Genomic DNA, 20,745 nt, shown 5'->3' with positions numbered 1-20,745 from the left:
CAATAATAATCATTTTTCATGTAGCCACAGCTGTCACTTCTAAGGATACAGAGATAGGTATATATACTAATTAGGCCATTAGAAGACTTTAATCCTCACATGGCAATAAATGGGGAAAAGGTTTATAGAAGGACAGACAGACAGAACATGGAACAATAGGAAATAAACTAAGGGGCTTCGTTTAGGCACACTCCATTTTTTATCTGTGGAATCTCTGGTCCTAATAGTGCATTGCTCATGCTATCCTCATGTGATACCTGTGTGTGTGTAAAGTGCCGTCAAGTCGCAGCCGACTTATGGTGACCCCTTTTTGGGGTTTTCATGGCAAGAGACTAACAGAGGTGGTTTGCCAGTGCCTTCCTCTGCACAGCAACCCTGGTCTTCCTTGGTGGTCTCCCATCCAAACACTAACCAGGGCTGACCCTGCTTAGCTTCTGTCGATAACAAAATGAGTGAAAAAGATTTGGTTTGTTACATTGTTCGTGGCCAACCATTATTTGCACCATGCTCTGAATCACGTTTGCTGTGATCCTCTGTTGCACACACAGAGTTCCATTCCATCTCCACAGGAGTCACCCCAGTCCTCACATGGATTAGGATTCTCTAGATGCAAAGGGGAGGTTTCTCATGTGTGCCAGGTGTGCTTCAGGTAGAAGCAAATGGGACACTTCCTTTGTGCCTGGTGCTCCATCTAAGCTGTAGAAATTGGCAAAGGTTTGGCAGGTGAACTTGGGTTGGAAGTGTATCCCTGAAAGCCAGTTTACATGTGCACATCCACGTGTTACTCCCAATGTCCAATGGATGGTTTGCACATGTGAATGTGGCATCATGGATTAATCCCTACAGAGATTTCATATAACACAAAGTGAACTTAATACACAATACTTCCCATGGGGGAAGCAGTCCCCAAGTGACATCCGCGCATGCATGAATCAGTCGTATAGTTTCATGTAATGTATCGACCATATAGGTAGTAGATTACTCTTGTAGTCTCTGTTACGTAAGAATGTCACTTCTGATCATTAAAAAGACGGTCCAGTATTCATATTATATTATAGAATAACACCTCCCCTTCCCCCCCCCTTTATTTCCTGTAACAATTCATTTCTTCCCTCTGCTGCAGCTCTCATTAATATCGTCGGGAGTTGCCTGTGAAGACAGATCTGGGTTATTACTTCTGATTCTGAAAGGCAGCGTCCCCAGACTTTCCGCTCGATGGCTTTCTTATACCTTTTAATGAGAAAGTCAGGATTTGGAAGGGTTTCTGGGAGACTCGTGGGAAAATAAAGCCCAATCTTCCAACAATATCCAAAAATAGACTGTGTAAGTTAAAACACGGGATAGCGTTCAGGGTAATTTAAGTGTTATCCCCTGCCCCAGTTATTTTTTCTTATCATATTAATAAGTTCCCTTCTCTGTCCACTATTGGCAGTGTTTCCATCTCCACGGTTCTATCTGGGTCACAGGGAACTGCTTCATATCAGTGGCTCTATCAAAGAAGTGTTCCATGAGTCAAGTTCTTTTTAAATTATCTTTAATACCTGGCTGCCGTTGTTCAACAGGCACACCACGGAAAGAAAGAGAAGACTGAAGGAAGAAATTGATTTTCTCAGGTACTACTTAGAGTGCCTGACGGTAAGGAATTCATTTGGGTGCATTTCACTGTAGCCACCCCAGAATGAAGCTGAGGATGTAACCATGAACCATCACCAGGGGCTCGATTTCAGATTTTGTGGATAAAGAGGTGTTAGGTAAAGTCTGAACATCTGCTGTTAGATACATGCTGGCCATTTTTGAAGGGCTGTTTCCCTGCGGTCACCCCCTGACCATCAGAGGTTGCCTCACTCTCCCCGCACATTTCTGTGCGTTTTGCCCGGGTTTTCTAGATTCTTGCTAAAACAGCACCCAGAAAACACGGTCAAAATGTGTGGAAAGATGCAGAGAGAGCAAGGCAACCTCTGATGGTCGGAATAATCAAAATGAAGCGCCGGAGCAGTCAGCAGGGTGACCGTGAGAGAAACAGCCCTGCATAAACGGCCTCTGAGTTGAAGATAGCTCTCAAGCTACACATTTTGAGAACATTGGTTACTATTTTATTTTTATGCCTCGCAATAATTATCCTTGTATTGTCAATTTGCAGCTGACTTACGGCGACCCCGTAGGCTTTTCAGAGCAAAAGATGAGCAGAGGTGGTTGGCCATTGCCTGCCTCTCCGTAGCATGTCCATGGTGCTTTCCCATCCAAATACTTACCATGGCTGACCCTGCTTAGCTTCTGACGAGATCAGGTTAGCCTGGGCTATCTGGGTCAGGGCATGCTTGTGTTACCAACAAAATAAAGAGAGGACAATTCCTCGTGTGGAGATTAAAAAAAGATTTGTGCTTCTGGCATTCATATTTCTTCATACACAGGCCAATTTAGTTGTATATAGAACCAGTGAACTGGCCTGAGGAAATAATAATCCTGATGAACAATACAGTGGATGGGGCAGAAGTCCCACCTCCCTCCCCTGGTCACATCTATCCTAAGGCACTCTGAGAAACAGAGGAGGAATTTTTTTTCCCTTTTTGTGGATGGCATTAAGAGTTTGTCAACATGTTATGCACAAATGCGTATATTAAAACCTGAATGATTTTTTTTTAAGGGACAGGAAACCAGCCTATAAGGAGGTGATAAAGAACAGATAAGCAGCCAGAAGGGAAGGTGGTCTTGACCTGTTTCCTGCCCATTCTTTTCCTATTCAAAATCCCTTTTAGTGGTTTTTCTCCCCTACAGGGTTTAAAAAACTGTGTTTATTTGAGAGGTCAAGTAATATATAAGGGAGAAGGGTCTCAACCTTCCCTTCAGCCTAGAATGCTACATTTTCCTACATGCAGAGAGAGGGTTTTTTTCCCTTTACTTGAAACATTCAGTCCTTTCCCACTTTTGCTACGTGAAGTGGTTCTGGTTCAGCTCAAGACAAGCTTTACCATTTGATCTTTCTAGTTATATAAACTAGTCCAGAGTTCCTAGATCTTCCCTTCCTTTTTCATCATAATCTAGTCCTCAGTGAGGTGGTCAACCTTCGTCTGGGTCGCACCACTTCAGAACATTGGTGGTGGTGGGAGGGAGCTCAGATCATTGACTTCTCCAGAGCTTCTTAAACGGTGGGTCGTGACCCCATATGGGGTCGTGTAACTGAATGTGGGGGTCGTGAAAAATTTGGCTACAGTAAAAGGTTTCTTTATGATTCATTATCAGTAAATGTTTAATTTGTATACCTGTTTTATATACCTGGGGTCATGTAAAAATTTCTTGGGTGAAAAGGGGTCGTGAGTGGAAAACGTTTAAGAAGCCCTGGACTACTCCAATGCAAGGAAATTATTTGCGCATAGAAAATTAGATGTCTGGAAAATTTATTCTAGTTTAGCCTTTTCCACAGCATTCTAGTTTTCTGTGTGTGGGGAACATTTTCTGTGGAGGTGATTCATTATTATGGTTGTTGTTGTTAAAACATTTTATGCTGCTTTTCCACCCGATCAGGGTCCCCAAGGTGGCACACATAAAAACATTGTTTTTGTCGTCAAGTCACATCCACCTTATGGCAACCCTGTAGGGTTTTCAAGGCAAGAAACGTTCAGAGGTGGTTTGCCTTTGCCGGCCTCTGCGTAGCGACCCTGGCATTCCTTTGTGGTCTCTAAGGCTGCCAACCTCCAGGTGGTGGCTGGAGATCGCCTGCTATTACAACTGATCTCCAGGCAACCGAGATCACTTCACCTGGAGAAAATGGCCAATTTGGAAGATGGACTCTATGGCATTATATCCCACTGAAGTCCCTCCCCTTCCCCAACCCCACCTTCCTCAGGCTTCACCCCCCAAATCTCCAGGTGTTTCCAAAGCCAGAGTTGGCAACCGTAGGGTTCTCCCATTCAAATGCTGACCAGGGCTGACCCTACTTAGTTTCTGAGATCTGATAAGATCAGACTAGCTTAGGCTATCCAGGTCAAGGCATATATATTACAACAGTATTGCCAGCCTTCAAGCATTAGTTTCTGTCAGGAAAAGGCAGGGGAGGGGGAAAGACCCTTCCCAGGGCTTTTTTGGCCTTTGAGGGAAGACTCGCCAGGGCCAGGCCACCAGCAACCACCAAGCAACTTGCTCTCATGCCACTTGCATGACTCACCCAGGCCTGGCTGCTTGCTCCTCTTCAACAGGAGCTGCCCTGTGAAAGCCGGTGTGGTGTAGGATTGCTATGTCCCTCTTTGCTACCAGCGGGAGATTTTGGAGGGCAGAGTTTGGGGAGGGGAGGGACTTCAATGCCATAGAGTCCAATGGCCAAAGCAGCCTTTTTCTCCAGGTGAACTGATCTCTCTTGGCTGGAGATCAGTTGTAATAGCAGGAGCTCTCTAGCCAGTACCAGGAGGTTGGCAACCCTAGTAAGGTGCAGCAGTTGGAATTTCAGACTGGAACCTGGCAGACCCAGATTTGAATCACCACTGTGCTGTGGAAGGCCACTGGATTTCAGGCCCATCACGCACTCTCATCTTAACCTACCTCACAGGGTTGTTATGAGGATAAAATGGAGGAGAGGAGAATGATGTAACCTGTTTTGGGTCCCCATTGTGGAGAAATGCAGGATATAAATGAAGTAAATAAATAATAAATATAGCTGAAGATAATGTCTAGGTTGGTGGGAGGGAAGGAGAAAAGGAAGCATGGAAAGGTGAGGATATAGGGTCTGCCAGGAGGAAAGAAAGAGGAAATAGTGTGGGGAGGGGGTACAGGGGAAAGTGAGGCTCCTGCAAGTCCTTGCAGGTTCCCCATTGTGCAACTTGGCCAGAGTTTTTCCAGGGAAAGGCTGCCAGGGACAGGAATGGATGTAAATCTGAAGATCGGGGAGGGGGAATACATGAGTGGGAAGGAGAGTCAGAAGCAGGAAAGGGGGGGCTGCGGGGCTACCAGGGAAAGGGAAAAAAAGAAATAGGGGGGATGAGATGCCCCCCTCTTGTGATCTCTGTTTTTAAACTTCACTTTTTTATCCACTGACCCTTTTTGAGGTGTTTTTTTAAGGGAGAAGGGGGCATGTTTTATTTATTTGAAGTGGCAATGGGTACAACAAAATGCATCCAAAAATCTAATTTGCCTTTACTCAATTATAACAGGCTTCCTCAAGCAGGCTTCACAGTTCACCTCCACAGGAAAAATACTGGGAAAGTGAGGTTTGCTGAAACTAATTGAATGCTTTGATTTGTTTTTCTATTGCCACTGAATTAGTGTACCCTAGATCACATCCTCAATCTTTAATAAAGCTAAGAAAGTACAAACATTTCACAGGATGGGAAATATATATATGACAGAAGAGTAGTTATCAATTTTTCTAGTATAATTGACTACCCCCACCCCAGCAAGCAAGAAACAAGGGAGGGGGGACAAAAATAATATTTCATATTAACAGCAAATGAGATTTTTTTGAGGACACCTACCGAGTGTTCCCCAAAATCTTTTGATACAAAAAATACTAAATGACAAATATCGAAGAAATTCAGTTCTTCCTGAAATGTGTACATTCAATTGATTAAAATGTTCAGATTAAAGACCGTTATTGCATATATATTTTTCTGAGTAAATCTTGCTATTAGCATACTTTTCTTATTTACCATCCTTTAACGGACAAAGGTGGGCATGACCTAGACAAACCTCAAGACTAATTCTCACATTATAAGGTCTACATGGTGGCCAGATCAAGGACTTTGGATCAGACACGTAACTGAAGTTCCATATTGAAAAATCAATTCCCAGGTGGGTGGGGGCCTGATTCAGATCAGGACTGTGATGTGTGGGGAGAAGGCGCTTCAGTCTTCCCTTCCCTCATGCTATTTTCTCAACCCGAATTGCAGGGACTCACTATTTACCCATTGGGGAAGATTTCATGTACCGTAGGTTTCCACAATGGGGGGAATAGCAGCTCCCAGGGCCATTTGAGATTGGGACAGTTGTGCTGGGGAGAGAAGTTTAAACACCCTCTCCCTCCATACCTCTGTGCACCTGAGAACTGAGTTTCCAGCATGGAACTCCAGGTACACAACTATTGACAGTCCACATGTCCACCAGGTGAGCTTTGTAATATATGAATCAGCCCATGATAGTGCCAGCTGAATTATCGCCACATAGTGATACAGCAACAGCCATGCTACAGGTAGAATAATTCCTTGCACTGGTCAAACGCCTTGCTCAAGCTGTACCTTGCTTGATGCTTAAGCAAAACATTGTTCACGAGTTTCCACATATTACCAACCGGACCACAGAGGCATGATGAGAAAGTTACAATGTCCAGAAGCACATATGCCAATGGACCAGATCACAATGATCTCGTACATTTTACTGGTGAAAGTGGCAATTTTTTGTTTTGATTTATAGGCAATGGCTCACTCTCCAATTGTAACAAATGTGCCTGTCTCTCTCAGTGCCATTCATTCAGAATGGTGTTGCTGTTTTTAAATTTTTGCCTATTTTCTGATCTGGTTGTTTGGTATCTGAAATACAGATGAACTGGCCTAGCTTTCTGTTGAAACTGCTTTTTGTCTTTCTCTCTCTCTCTCAGCTGCAATGTATGTGACTGTTACAGGAACCATTTGTTCCTTTGTGCTTATACTCAGGGCCTTCCCAAGCTATCAGTTCATAATGAGCCAGAGGCACAATGGCACTTCGTATGTTGTGCATAGGGTTGCCAACTTTGGGCTGGGAAATTCCTGGAGATTTTGGAGGCCGAGCTTAGGAGGGTGGGGTTTGGGGAGGGGAATGACCTCAGTAAGGTCCTAGTGCCATACAGTCCACCCTCCAAAGCAGCCATTTTCTCCAGGGGAACTGATCTCTGTTGGCTTGAGGTAAGTTGTAATTCCTGGAGATCTCCAGGCCCCAACTGGAGATTGGCAACTCTAGGAGGATACAAACTTTGAATATGACATAGTCCCAACCCTCAAGTAGCAATAGAGGCATGGCTCACACAAAAGAACCAACCGTAGTTTATCAAGATGGCAGTAAGCCTTCAGGTCGTGCATTTCCCCCTTGACTTGGAAAGTAACCATTTCTGCTTCAGAGGCAAACTGTGGTCCAAACCATGACTTGGAGCCAATGGTTCCCTTCCTCTAAGCAAGGAATTTTAGCAGAAGGGAACCAGGATTGAATCTAGTTGGGGATTCAACTGGGGAATCAGTGTGGTGTAGTGGTTAAGAGCGGTGGTATGGAGCAGTGGACTCTGACCTGGAGAACCGGGTTTGATTCCCCACTCCTCCACATGAGTGGCGGACACTAATCTGGTGAACTGGGTTAGTTTCCCCGCTCCTCCACACGAAGCCAGCTGGGTGACCTTGGGCCAGTCACACTTTCTGAGCCTCACCTACCACACAGGGTGTCTGTTCTGGGGAGGGGAAGGTAAGGTGATTGTAAGCGCGTTTGAGTCTTCCTTTAGTGGGAGAGAAAGTCAGCATATAAAAACCAACTCTTCTTCTTCTCCTTCATTGTTTTCTTTCTTCCAAACCAGGATTCCAAATCTCAATTTAATCCCCATTCAGAGGGAAGAGGGGAGAATAATCATAATTGATTTTTCAGACAAGTTACTGTTTGCTGCAAAAACAAAAGAGATTAATTTATAAGATGTGTGCAAGGTAAGGAAGGTGGGTCAGGGAGAGATCCCCCAGGGCATGTTCCCATCATGACAAACCCTCATGTTTACCATTACACATATACCATGTAGGGTTGCCAGCTGTAGAGATTTTGGGAGGGGAGCCTGAGGTGGGTGGGGGATTTGGAGAGGGGAGGGCCTTCAATGCCATAGAGTCCAATTGCCAAAGCAGCCATTTTCTCCAGGTGAACTGATCTCTATCAGCCAGAGATTAGTTGTAATAGCAGAAGATCTACAGCCACCGCCTGGAGAAAATGGCCACTTTGGCAGTTGGCCTCTATGTCATTTAAGTCCCTCCCCAAACCCTGCCCTCCTCAGGTTCTGCCCCCCAAACCTCCCACCGATGGCCACGAGGGGCCTGGCAACGCTATCCGCATGCCAGAGAACACATCTTTCAGCTTTCTTTTTAAAACATAGAAAGGGAGGATAGAGTCACACAGACCCTGGTGTATCAATTGGGCTCCCTGTGAATTAGAAAAAGCCCTCTGTATCCTGCATGGAGAAACTACCAGAACAGCTAGATCTTCATGGCCTTTCCGAAGTATGAGACTGAAAGATTAGATTTCTTTCCCAATTGAGCTCAGTTCTGTTATACCCAGCTGTACACCTTGTTTGTTTTTAAGAATGAAGTGATATTTAATGGTGCACTACGTTTGCTGACTTGATCCTAACTTGCAGAATTGTCAGAATGCTTTGTTCCCTTGGAGACAAACAGTTCAAGATTTATGTCCGCTAATAACAGGTTCTGTCAGTTGCAGAAAATTATTAGTTTTTTAGGAGCATTATTTTGTGGTGGCGCTGTGTAAATGAGTGTCTTGTTGAACAGAGGTCCTCTTTCCATAGGCACCAATAAAACACCCCTCTTGTAAATGAATCAAACATTGCAACTGTTCCTACCATGGCGGGATTTGCATATCCCATTAAAGCCATCCTAGACAAACATAAAAATCTACAATAATTCTGGACTGCCCTAGAGTGATCTATGTTTATTGGGCAGTGGAAGTAATAAAAAGTACCGTTGACTTGATGGCCAGAAGCCAGTAGCATCTGTGCGCATCTCTTCAAACCTGTGCAATTATGGGATTTGAAGAATTTATGGAATGTGTTTCCCTCTGATGTGGGTTTATCTGTTTTTATGTTAAGACTTCTAAAAAGAGTTGGCTGTCAGGTAACTTTGAGGCAATTAAAATACAGGCTCTCCTTTTTAAGAGCTACCAGATAGCAGATGGTCTTCAACATAAAGTGTCCGGAAAGTGGGTCTATTTCCTTTGGCCTAACACCTTTGGGAATCAGTAGAGCTAAGGTACAGATGGGTTCACAGTATAGGCGCTCCATCATGCCTAGTTCCAACACCCCCAGCAGACCAATGCTGGTTTATTTCTTTCTCTCAGGCAACACAGAACATGGTTTTGCCAAAGTTTTTCACTTGACTTCAGTACAAAATACAATGTAAATGTTAACATTAAACATTTTTTTGCTGACAAGTCAGGTAAATGGATTTTTGCTCTGTCACTGTTATAACTGGTTTATTTTTATCAGCTTAATATTCCCTAGATCAAAAATCTATTCCACTTCCCATGTTGACACATTCCTTATACTTGATTAGCTGTGATAAAATTTGCCATTCTTCTCCCTCACCCTCGCCTTCTACTTTGTGAAACTTGCCAATATATTCACCTTGTCACTAACAAAGTGCCTGTAGTAATTTTTTTAAAATGTCAAGTTCATACTTAAAGTGGCAGCGGGAAAGATGGTGATCTGCTTGAATTTGGCCCACCTGGCATCATAGTGGAGAGAACACATCCTATCCATCCAGCAATTTTACATGCCTGCCTAAAACATGTGAAACAGAAGCTAGGACTTGCTCACACTTACTGTGATAAAGCAACATAAATGGGTAATCCTGACATGTACCTGCATACTAGTGTTAAATGGAAACTGTGCTGTAATGCCCGTTCAATATATTGTTGGTAACGTCAGCTGTGTCGTGATTCCAGTTGGACTGTCAGAATGTGTAAACTATTCAATAGTGTTTGTGAAACTGAAGTGTCTTAAATGTTGCATGAAAATGTTATAAAAATAGATTTGTTTTCTATTTTTGAACACCTCTAACCTGAGGGATCATGGGCCAATAAGTGCAATATTTAACGACTTACTCAGTGTATATAATCTTGTGTGAAAGGGAGAATTGTCGTGAATGCGTGAGATGTTGCTGTTGCTAGCTCAAGACTGCGTGGCTTATTTTAAAGGTTTCTAATTGCTGTTAAATGTCTGATAGTCACATTTATACCGTATAAACGCTTTTATCAGTGTAGTGCAAGAATAACCTCTTCCTGGTTCTGTTAAATTATTTCTCCTCTTATAAGATAATGATAAAATATGTCCATATGTTTGTTTGCAAGTGCATGTCAATTTTACTTCTGGAACCATATCTTTAGAAAACAAAACAAAAAAAGAAAACCAAAAGATTGCGCTATAAATAAAAAAAAGGTGAAGAAACTTATTTTCAGTCAAAATATCTTAGATGTTTCTTAGTCAATTTGTGCACATTTGAGAGGCGTGGTCTGTAAAAATATATTATCGAGACGGCCAGGAAATCTCATGTCCTCAGATGGCTTGTTAGTCATGTACCCTGCCAGTTTATAGAACAATAAAAAAAATCTCTGCTACTTGTTTCTGTGTTCTAGGATATAGCCAAGATGGCTCAGACTATAAGACTAAACCGAATTCACACAGTGAGGGATTTACTTGGCAACGTTCATTCGGTTTGAGATTGGGTTGCAGAAGAAACGGGGACCTTCAACTTACGATAGCTTAATGACACTGTTGTGGGCAAAATAACTCATTCTAGCAAAAGGAGCCCTATTCAGAGGTGTGTCTGTTTAACACTATATGGGGATGTGCACTGGAGAACCGTGATTGTTCTTGGCTTTCTGAAGCTTGTGCATGATACTAGATACACATCGCCACTGGAAGGATATCTGTCAAAGGTAACGCGAAGTAGTGCAGTAAAAGGCTTATGAACTTAAATGGCCTCATTGTTTATTTTAAGCAAATACAGGGATGCCTCTGAAGGCAACTGTCATTTGCCAGTAATTTGAAGGCTGGTTTAGATGTCACAGTTCAGAAAACATGGCTTGATTTGTATTATTATTGTTCATCATTTCTATGTGCGTCTAGTACACAAAGTACTCACCCTAATCATTCCCAGAAAGCATTAACATACCTATATTACAAAAGGGTAAACAGGGTGAGAGAGAACATTGTGACCAAGAGCACCCTGTGTATCTGTGGCACATGTGGAATTTGAAGGACAGCCCAAGTCTCATTAGCCATGCTAGCTACAGAGAAAAGCTTTATAGTGAAGCTAAAATCCTGTGGCCTATTTTTCTAGGGTAGCCAGGTCCCTCTTTGCCACCGGAATGAGGTTTTTAGGGTGGAGCCTGAGGAGGGCGGGGTTTGGGGAGGGGAGAGACTTCAATGCCATAGAGTCCAATTGCCAAAGCGGCTATTTTCTCCAGGTGAACTGATCACTATTGGCTGGAGATCAGTTGTAATAGCAGGAGATCTCCAGCTAGTAGCTGGAGGTTGGCAACCCTATATTATTCCATTACCTCAAAGAGTACTTTACAGAGGAAGTGCTAAATAGTTTGGTAGGGAAGGAGCAAAGACTTTTGAATTGATCAAATCAATTGAACTAGCCACATGTTTTACAATACACATTGCCGTCTGAAGCAATTTAACGTTTTCACACAGGCTGAATAATGCACTTTCAACGCACTTTGCAACTGGATTTTACTGTCTAAGCCAGCAAAATCCACTTGGAAACAATAGCTAAAGTGCATCGAAAGTGCATTATTCAGAGTGTGTGAAAGCAATTACGTCTTTCCTTTGCTGTAGCTGTAAAACCTTGATTAGGGCCTACCCAGAGTGACTTCAGCATCTAAAGCCTAGCACGGTTGCCAGATCCCTCTTTGTCACCAGCAGGAGGTTTTTGGGGTGGAGCCTGAGGAGGGGGGGTTGGGGAGGGGAGGGACTTCAATGCCATAGAGTCCAATTGCCAAAGTGGCCGTTTTCTCCAGGTGAACAGATGTCAGTCGGCTGGAGATCAGTTGTAATAGCAGGAGATCTCCAGCTTGTACCTGGAGGTTGGCAACCCTAAGCCTAGCACTGCAATCCTAAATTGACTTACACTCTTCTAAGTTACGCCAATGGGTGGTGAAGGGTATAATCTGGCCATGCTGAATACCTGTTCTCTCTAGTATCAGAGGAGCATGCATATTATTTTGGGTGCGGTAGAACACGGGCAGGATGGTGCTGCTGCAGTCCTCTTGTTAGTGGCTTCCTAGAGGCACCTGGTTGGCCACTGTGTGAACAGACTGCTGGACTTGATGGGCCTTGGTCTGATCCAGCAGGGCCTTTCTTATGTTCTTATGTTCTTAACTCTGCTTGGGGCTGCACTGTAGTTCTCCCAAACTCCAAAGGAGAATGTAAACAAGTTTCAGGACTGTTTCACTTCAGGCGGCATGACTGAATTCTCCTCAACACAAAAGGATAGTCTACATATAGAAAACTGGTTTTCCAGGAAGAAGACTATGCTAGAACATCTCTCTGTGGCTTCTGATGTTTTGTGTACAGCAGGGGTGTCAAACTCAATTGTTACAAGGTCCGGATATGACATAAATGTCACTTGGCCAGCCCATGCCTCGGCAGCCCAGACTGAGTGTGAGGGGATGGCTGCCTTGGGTGGCTGGCGGGCCAGATAAGAGCTCTCAAGGGGCCGGATCCAGCCCTTGGGCCTTATGTTTGACACCCCTGGTGTACAGGGATACACACACACTGTCAAGAATGTCCAATTCAGGGGGTTCTTGTTATGGGTCAGGCAGTATTCAAAATTTTCAAAACACCTGGGGTACAAATCCTTACACTTCAAGAGGGTAGCTGCCACCAGTCTCTTTCTCTAACCCAACCAGCCAGAAGCCAAGGGAAAGACTTCTTCCTGGGCTTAACAAAAGAAAGTCACCCCTGCAGGGTTGGCCACCTACAGTGTGAGTTTCACCAGTTAATTATCTGGTAGGTGTAGCTTTGACCTTTGGTCAAAGTACTGGAATTAGACTGAAGCCACCTGAAGACATAAAAACTCCACACAAATATAAGCAAGGAATTTATTAATATTGTGCAAGAATATTTATACAAGAACAAATCGAGGCATTTAAAATAACAAAACCTAGATCAAGTAGGCACTAGCTGAACAGTCAAACACTAATTCAAGAAGCAAGATACAAAGTTCAAGATTCAAGATGCTACCCATCAAAAGGTCCACTCTGTCCAGAGTCAGGGGCTGACATCATGTCCAGGTCCCATAGCAAGAATCACGAAGCCCAAAAGTGGATCATGGAACCATGTCATAGGATCTAAGAACAAAACTGAATTGGAAATGCAATTGTTTTATGCCAAAAAGATGCTGAGTTGGCCTGAGCTTGGCCAGAGCTCTTGACCAATAAGATCTTTGGTTGATGATTAGGGTTGCCAACCTCCAGGTGGTTGCTGGAGATCTCCCGCTATTACAACTGATCTCTAGCCAATAGAGATCAGTTCACCTGAAGAAAATGGCCGCTTTGGCAATTGGACTCTATGGCATTGAAGTCCCTCCCCTCACCAAACCCTGCCCTCCTCAGGCTCCGCCCCCAAATTCTCCAGGTATTTCCCAACAGAGAGCTGGCAGCCCTATTGATGATCTCAATTAATTGCATCAGCTTGTTGCTGACCAGGTGATTGAAAGAGTCATCATGAGTTAGAAGTGGGTTGTCTTCTCTGCAGCTAAACGCCTCCTATTCTCTTCCATGTGACAGACCTTAATTTCTCTGCTAATTGAATGGGATGTCAATCTCCCTCACCTGGATCTCTGTTGCTAATCGTTACAGCTCACTAAAGTCCACGCAAATTTTTCCCTCTTCATGAACCTTTTACCATGTAGACCCAGAAAAGCTTAATTCAGAGAACTAATGTTTGGGGGGGGGGGGGGTGGAATCAAAACAAGAAACTTAGGGGGCTCAGTTTCTTCACACACACACATGCATTCAATCATGTGCACCCCCAAATTCAGCCTGAAGGGTTATGGTTTAGAAGCAGGTCTACTGTCTCGTCTTGTCTGGAAGAGCAAGCTGCAGTTCATGATGAATGGAAGGAAAGTCAGTTTCTCTCACCGCCAGGGTGGGGGGACAAGCCTAAACGACAGAGGTCCCTTTTTGCCACTGGCAGGAGATTTTTGGGGTGGAGCCTGAGGAGGGTGGGGTTTGTGGAGGGGAGGGACTGCAGTGCCATAGAGTCCAATTGCCAAAGCAGCCATTTTTCTCTAGGTGAACTGATCTCTATCAGCTGGAGGTCAGTTGTAATAGCAGAAGATCTCCAGCTAGTACCTGGAGGTTGGCAATCCTAGGAATAGCCCTGTGACATCATATTGGGACCACCAGACTGAAAGAGAGAATAAGCCAAAAAATTTTAATAACAAAAGGATCCTAGGAAAACAACATGAGCAATGTGTGTGCACGTCGCTTTTACATTAATTGCACTAATACCTTTGACTAGCTGGCTAAACACAGATGCCCCCAATCAAACTAAAGTCTTGACAGCGGTTGCAATCCTATGCATGTTTACCTGGGGGCGGGGGGTAAGGCCTGTGGAACACACTAGTACTTCTCAGATGTAAACAGAGGAGGGCAACAAAGATGGTGTAGGGTCTGGAGACCAAGTCCTATGAGGAAAGGTTGAAGGAACTGGGTATGTATAGCCTGGAGAGGAGAAGACTGAGAGGGGATACGATAACCATCTTCAAGTATTTGAAGGGCTGTCATATAGAGGATGGTGCCGAGTTGTTTTCCGTTGCCCCAGAAGGTCGTACCAGAACCAACGGGTTGAAATTAGATCAAAAGAGTTTCTGTCTAGACTTTAGGAAGAATTTTCTCACAGAGCGGTTCCTCGGTGGAACAGGCTTCCTTGGGAGGTGGTAAGCTCTCCTTCCCTGGAGGTTTCTAAGCAGAGACTAGATGGCCATCTGTCAACAATGCTGATTCTATCAGGGAGGGCATCTTGGCCATCTTCTGGGCATGGAGTAGGGGTCACTGGGTGTATGTGTGGGGGAGGTAATTGTGAAATTCCTGCATTGTGCAGGGGGTTGGACTAGATGACCCTGGTGGTCCCTTCCAACTCTATGATTCTATGGTTCTATGAGTTAACATGGATAGGACTGCACTGTATGTCATAGTCTAACCAAATGAGCAAATCAGTCATAACAAACAAGGCTGTAGTCCTGTGCACATCTAATAACATCAGTAGAGTAGCACATAATGTTTAGGTCCACTGAACACATGTAACTTTTCCAGTTACCACTCACCAACTTACAAGCGGAACTATTTTCTAGAGACATGTCTGAAACCCAACTTCTCACCCTGTTGCAACTTACCACCTAGTGACTGTGCTTCTATAAATATTCATTTAAAATCCTGCTGGATGATCAATGTTGTGACTCCCCTTCATTAGTAGCCTTTGCTTGGGCATCAAGTACCAGTATTATTCATGCTCAGGTTTTTAATTCACTGCGGAAGTAAACACTACATGTAAACCGTCGGACATTCTAGCTTACGCAAGTTCTGTGTAACGAGTGAAACTCCTCCACTTTGTCTTATTTCATCGGATCTGTAAGAAACAAAAAAAACCCAATAAATATTTAAGAGGCTATATTCATGGATTCTTGATGTGTCGAGGTGATTTTTCTACTACCTCTTAAAGTGAATGGAAACTACATAACCAGCACACTTCAACAAAACCATCCATGAGGGCAAGAACAGCTAGACTCAATATACCTGACAAAGGGAGTTTTTACTCTCAAAAATTCATACACCCGAAACCTTGTTGGTCCCTAAGGCGCTACTGGACTCTTATCTAACTTTTCTAATGCAGACCAGCATGGCTACCCTCTGAAACTATCTATGAGGAAAAGAGTAAACATTCACCTTATGTATAGGGTTGCCAGGTTCCTCTTCATCAATGGCGGGAGATTTTGGGGGCGGAGCCTGAGGAGGGCAGGGTTTGGGGAGGGGAGAGACTTCAATGCCATAGAGTCCAATTGTCAAATCGGTCATTTTTTCCAGGTGAACGGATCTCTATCAGCTGGAGATCAGTTGTAATTATAGGAGATCGCCAGCTAGTACCTGGAGGATGGCAACCCTACTTATGTAGGAGAATGTGGGGCTGTTTCCAAGTACTGGAAGCTTCTGCCACATGCCCACCACTTAACATTGTCCAGTTCAGGATCACCTAACCCCATGACTCCATTACAATATCTGTTTTCCTCACTCTCCACCTAACAAATGCAGTAGGGATGCCTCCGTAGCATAGTCAAGATACATTTAAGCCATTGGAACAGTGTGGAATAATGGTTAAGAGTGGTGGTTTGGAGCAGTGGACTCTGATCTGGAGAACCGGGTTTGATTCCCCACTCCACACGAGTGGCGGAGGCTAATCTGATGAACTGGATTTGTTTCCCCACTCCCACACATGAAGCCAGCTGGATGAACTTGAGCGAGTCACACTCTCTCAGCCCCACCTACCTCACAGGGTATCAGTTGTGGGGAGGGGAAGGGAAGGTGATTGTAAGCTGGTTTGATTCTGCCTTAAGTGGTAGAGAAAGTTGACATATAAAAACCAACTCTGCTTCTTCTTCTCCTCCTATATATCTCCATGTGTCATGTTTTTCACATATTATTATTTTAAAAACATATTTCTGCAACAATATAAAAATAAAAAGTATAACACAGTCCTAAAAGTCTAGGCTCTTAATAACCAAGGGTGTCCACAGAAATAATTTTAGAGGGAGGCAAGGTCATTCAGAGATCACTCTTGCTCAGGGCTGCCAGATCCAGGTTGGGAAACTCTTGGAGATTTGGGAATGAAGCCTGGGGAGGTCAGGGAATTCAGTGGGGCACATTGCCATAGAGTCCACCTTCCAAAGCATCCATTTTCCCCAGGGAAACTGATCTCTACAGTCTGGAGATGAGCTTTAATTCTGGGGTCCCACCTGGAGGCTGACATCCCTACTCTTGCTGACTAGTTGGGAAGCATGTACGTGTGTCAATGTGTAAATTTACGAGGGGGAAGCTTTCTTTGAAAACACTGAACAACCTTCTCTAAACAGTGTGCTTGTTGTGTGCTGTCAAGTTGCTTTCAACTTACTGTGACCCTCTGAATTATTAACCTCCAACATGACCTATCATTTACACCCTTTCAAACTGACCATTACACCCTTGCAAACTGAAGGCCGTGGCTTCCTTTATTGAGCCAATCCATCCCATGCTTCTGACTTATGGCAACCCTATGAATCAATGACCTCCAAAACATCCTATCATTGACAGCCTAGCTCAGGTCTTGTAAACTGAAGGCTGTGGCTTCCTTTTTTTAGTCTAGGTATGAGGATATCATGAACACATGAACACACGAAGTTGCCTTATACTGAATCAGACCCTCAGTCCATCAAAATCAGTATTGTCTACTCAGACCAGCAGTGGCTCTCCAGGGTCTCAGGCAGGGGTCTTTCATATCACCTACCTGCCTAGTCTCTTTAACTGGAGATGCCAGGGATTGAACTTGGGACCTTCTCCATGCCAAGCAGATGCTCTACCACTGAGCCTCAACCTTTCCCACTTACTCAGCTTGTCTCCCTATGGTCCATCTTCCAAGGTGTTATTTCACTGATCTCAACGGGCAGCTCAAGCTTGCAAGGAACAACCATTGCAGGTCTTCCCCTCAAGAAACATCCCCTACCCACTTCAACATCCCACAAAAATATGGAAAGGAACTGTAAGGCACCGCAGGTAAAAGAGGCAAAGAAGGGGACAGAGAAGAAGAGGGAATAACATTTTAATTGGGGGGAAAAGGCCAAGAACAAGACTTTTATACAGGGATGTTTCCACGTACTCACCAGCGCTGACTGCTTCAGGGTTTCATTTTGATTATGGGTTATCTGCCCATCAGAGGTCACCTTGCTCTCCCCGCGCGCTTTGCCCATGCGCTTTGCCCACATTTTCTAGATTCTGGCTAAAGCAGCATCTGGAAAACACAGGCAGAATGCGCAGGGAGAGCGAGGCGACTTCTGACGGGCGGATAAGCTATGCATAATCAACAGGAAGCCTGAAGCAGCCAGCGGGGGTGACCGGGGGGAAACATCCCTGCATAAAAGGCCTATATGTCCTCAGAAGGCTCCATGGAAGATGTTAAGAGCAGCACCAGTCTCTTAGAGCTGCAAACCGTTTTCTGACGTTAGGTGCAAATGGTGCTAGTTTCTTAAGGACAGGTGTCTCTCATCAAACCAGTGTCAAGTCCTAGCTCAGATCAGCTCGGAATATGAAAGCATCTGTATGCTGAGCACAGAACAAAAAAAATTACAGATGTTATGCTTTGACATCCGTATCTAATCTGATCAAATATAAATAGACTGACTACAGTGACTGAGAATGGGAAGCTTCATCGTCATATTAAAATGGATTGAATCAGGTTTTGTGTGTATTTAGAAAGCATACTAAAAACATGTGTCTGTAACCAGGATTTATGGGTTATTATTTTAATTGTTGCCATATGCAGTGGCATCTGGCTAATGGAGAATTAGATACAGTACGGTGCTACAGAATTAAGCAATGATCTAATGCAGGGGTGTCAAACTCATTTGTTACGCGGGCCGGATATGACATAAATGTCACTTGATCGGGCTGGGCTATGCCTCGCCAGCCCAGATCGAGAGTGGGGGGGATGGCTGCCTCGGCTGGCTCATGGGCCGCATAAGAGCTCTCAAGGGGCCAGATCCAGCCTGCGGCCCATATGTTTGACATCCTTGATCTAATGTGTGTCTCATAGTGCAATCCTAAACAAAGTTGCAACATTCTAATTCTGTTAAAGTAAATGGACTGAAAAGGGTGCTACTCTGTCTAGGATTGCATCGTCAGCTGCAAAAACGAGATGTAGAGCATCCACATGATGGGTGTGTGTGTAAAGTGCCGTCAAGTCGCAGCCGACTTATGGCGACTTCTTTTGGGGTTTTCATGGCAAGAGACTATCAGAGGTGGTTTGCCAGTGACTTCCTCTGCACAGCAACCCTGATATTCCTTGATGGTCTCCCACCCAAAGACTAACCAGGGTTGACCCTGCTTAGCTTCTCTGATGAGATCAGGCTAGCCACCTCCACTTTATCCTCACAACAACCTTCAGCTAACATTTTCCCATCCACTAGAAGGCTTTTTAAAACAAAACATTGAGCATTGCTAGATCATTATAGTGTTATAATGGTCTATTATTCCAGATATGGGGTTTTGTTAAGGGATTACTGCCACAAAACTGGGGTAGATCTATAGAGAGAACTGGAAGAGAGATTTGAGGAACAATTTCTATGCTGCTTTGTTCTCTGGGGGGAGAGAGATTGTATCATCTCCATACCTCCCTGTTGGCTAGGCAGCAGAGTCTGAACAGGAACATCTATAGGAAGTTCTGTGAACTGATTTTGGGAACTTAATTTAATAATTGCAAATCTGTACTAACTAAGCTATCTAAGATCTATGCTTTCTCTGTAGAAAAACTTATAAACTAGCTCTGGCTCTATGACTTCCCTACATGCCGTTTTCCCTCCAAGTCCATTCCCTCCAAGTCCATCCCATCTCCGTTACTTGATTGTCAACTTGAAAGCGCCTCTGGTTTCTCATTTCTACTTAGGTAAAATAAGTAAAGGGGCTAAGGAGAAAAATTAAAACTCCAATTGAACATTTTGGAAAGCAGTCTTTTTCTCGCTCGTTACGCATAGATCGTGATAGTGGGCAATCTGCCGGGGCTTCCTTCGATTGCCTGCTAACACTCAGCTGGTTGGTGGGCAGAAACAGGCGGGCGACCCGTGTCCCGTTGTGATGATATCACTTCTGGTGCATTGTGGAAGTGCCAGCATCACACTGGGGAAGACGCTGTATCACTCTCCCCAAAATTCCTGTGCAATGACGGCGCTTCCACATCACGCTAGACGCGAATCGCCGCCCCCGTGTATTCACATTCCAAAAGCCCCCACCAGTTGCCAGGAGGGACCTGAGAACCCTAGTGATGAGGATTTGAACCTTAGTTTCCCAGATCCTACTCCAACTCTCAAATAGGGTTATCTTGGTCTGTTGGCAACCATACATTCTAACCACTATACCACACTGTCTTTCTACTAAATAGTCCCAGATTCAGCCCCTAGGCATTTCCAGTTAAAAGCTGTGTTGGGAGAAAACCTCTCTCTACAAAGGTTCTGGAGAAGATCCTACAGCCAGAGCAGTTAGATGAGCCCGTGGCCTGAATCACCAAAAGGCCGCTTCATATGGTGTTTTTTTCCTGGCACCTGGATGTACTGATTGGGATTCTGAATTTCTGCTTTCTGTGCAGCTGTTACCGGCACAAGAATCCTGCCAAATGAAGCTGGCAAGCCTCCAGAATATTCTGGCCAAAGAAAGCTTTTGTATTTTCTTGATTTTGATAGAATTGTTCTTTAGAGCTTGTTACTGTTATTGCTTTCTTTCCACATTACTTGGGAAGTTGGTATGTATGAGTTATGGTCATTGCTTTTATATTGCTGTACGCTTCCAGGAATGGCATCTTTTCAATGTCTGCTTACTCCTATAGCAAAAACCGGGTTCTCCAAGCCCTGTCCCACCGGCGACCATCCATGTTTTCCCATGAGCTAAGCAGAGGGAATCTTCAGTGGATTTCCTTTTTACCCAGGGAGTAGGAGGGACATTTCATGTTACTTTTATTATGGACAAGGCTCTGTGCATCATAAAAAAGATGAAGAGCCCTCTATTTCATCTCATTTCAACTGTCTCTTGTATCAGCATTGCACAGTCCTGCCCTCCCCCACCCCTGGCCCCGGTGCTGGGCCTTCAACTGCTTGGTGGCAGGCAAAGGTTTTGCAGTTTCTATTCGTACCACCTTGATGATACAGGAAGAGCTTTGGCTACTATATTTCTACCCGTCATGCACCTCTTGAAGGCAAACATGAATCCCTGTGTGTGCGTTTGTGT

The sequence above is a fragment of the Euleptes europaea genome, chromosome 4, assembly GCF_029931775.1.
Source record: "Euleptes europaea isolate rEulEur1 chromosome 4, rEulEur1.hap1, whole genome shotgun sequence".
Classification (NCBI taxonomy): Eukaryota; Metazoa; Chordata; class Lepidosauria; order Squamata; family Sphaerodactylidae; genus Euleptes; species Euleptes europaea.
The sequence above is the reverse complement of the archived record's forward strand: the minus strand, read 5'-3'. Positions refer to the sequence as shown.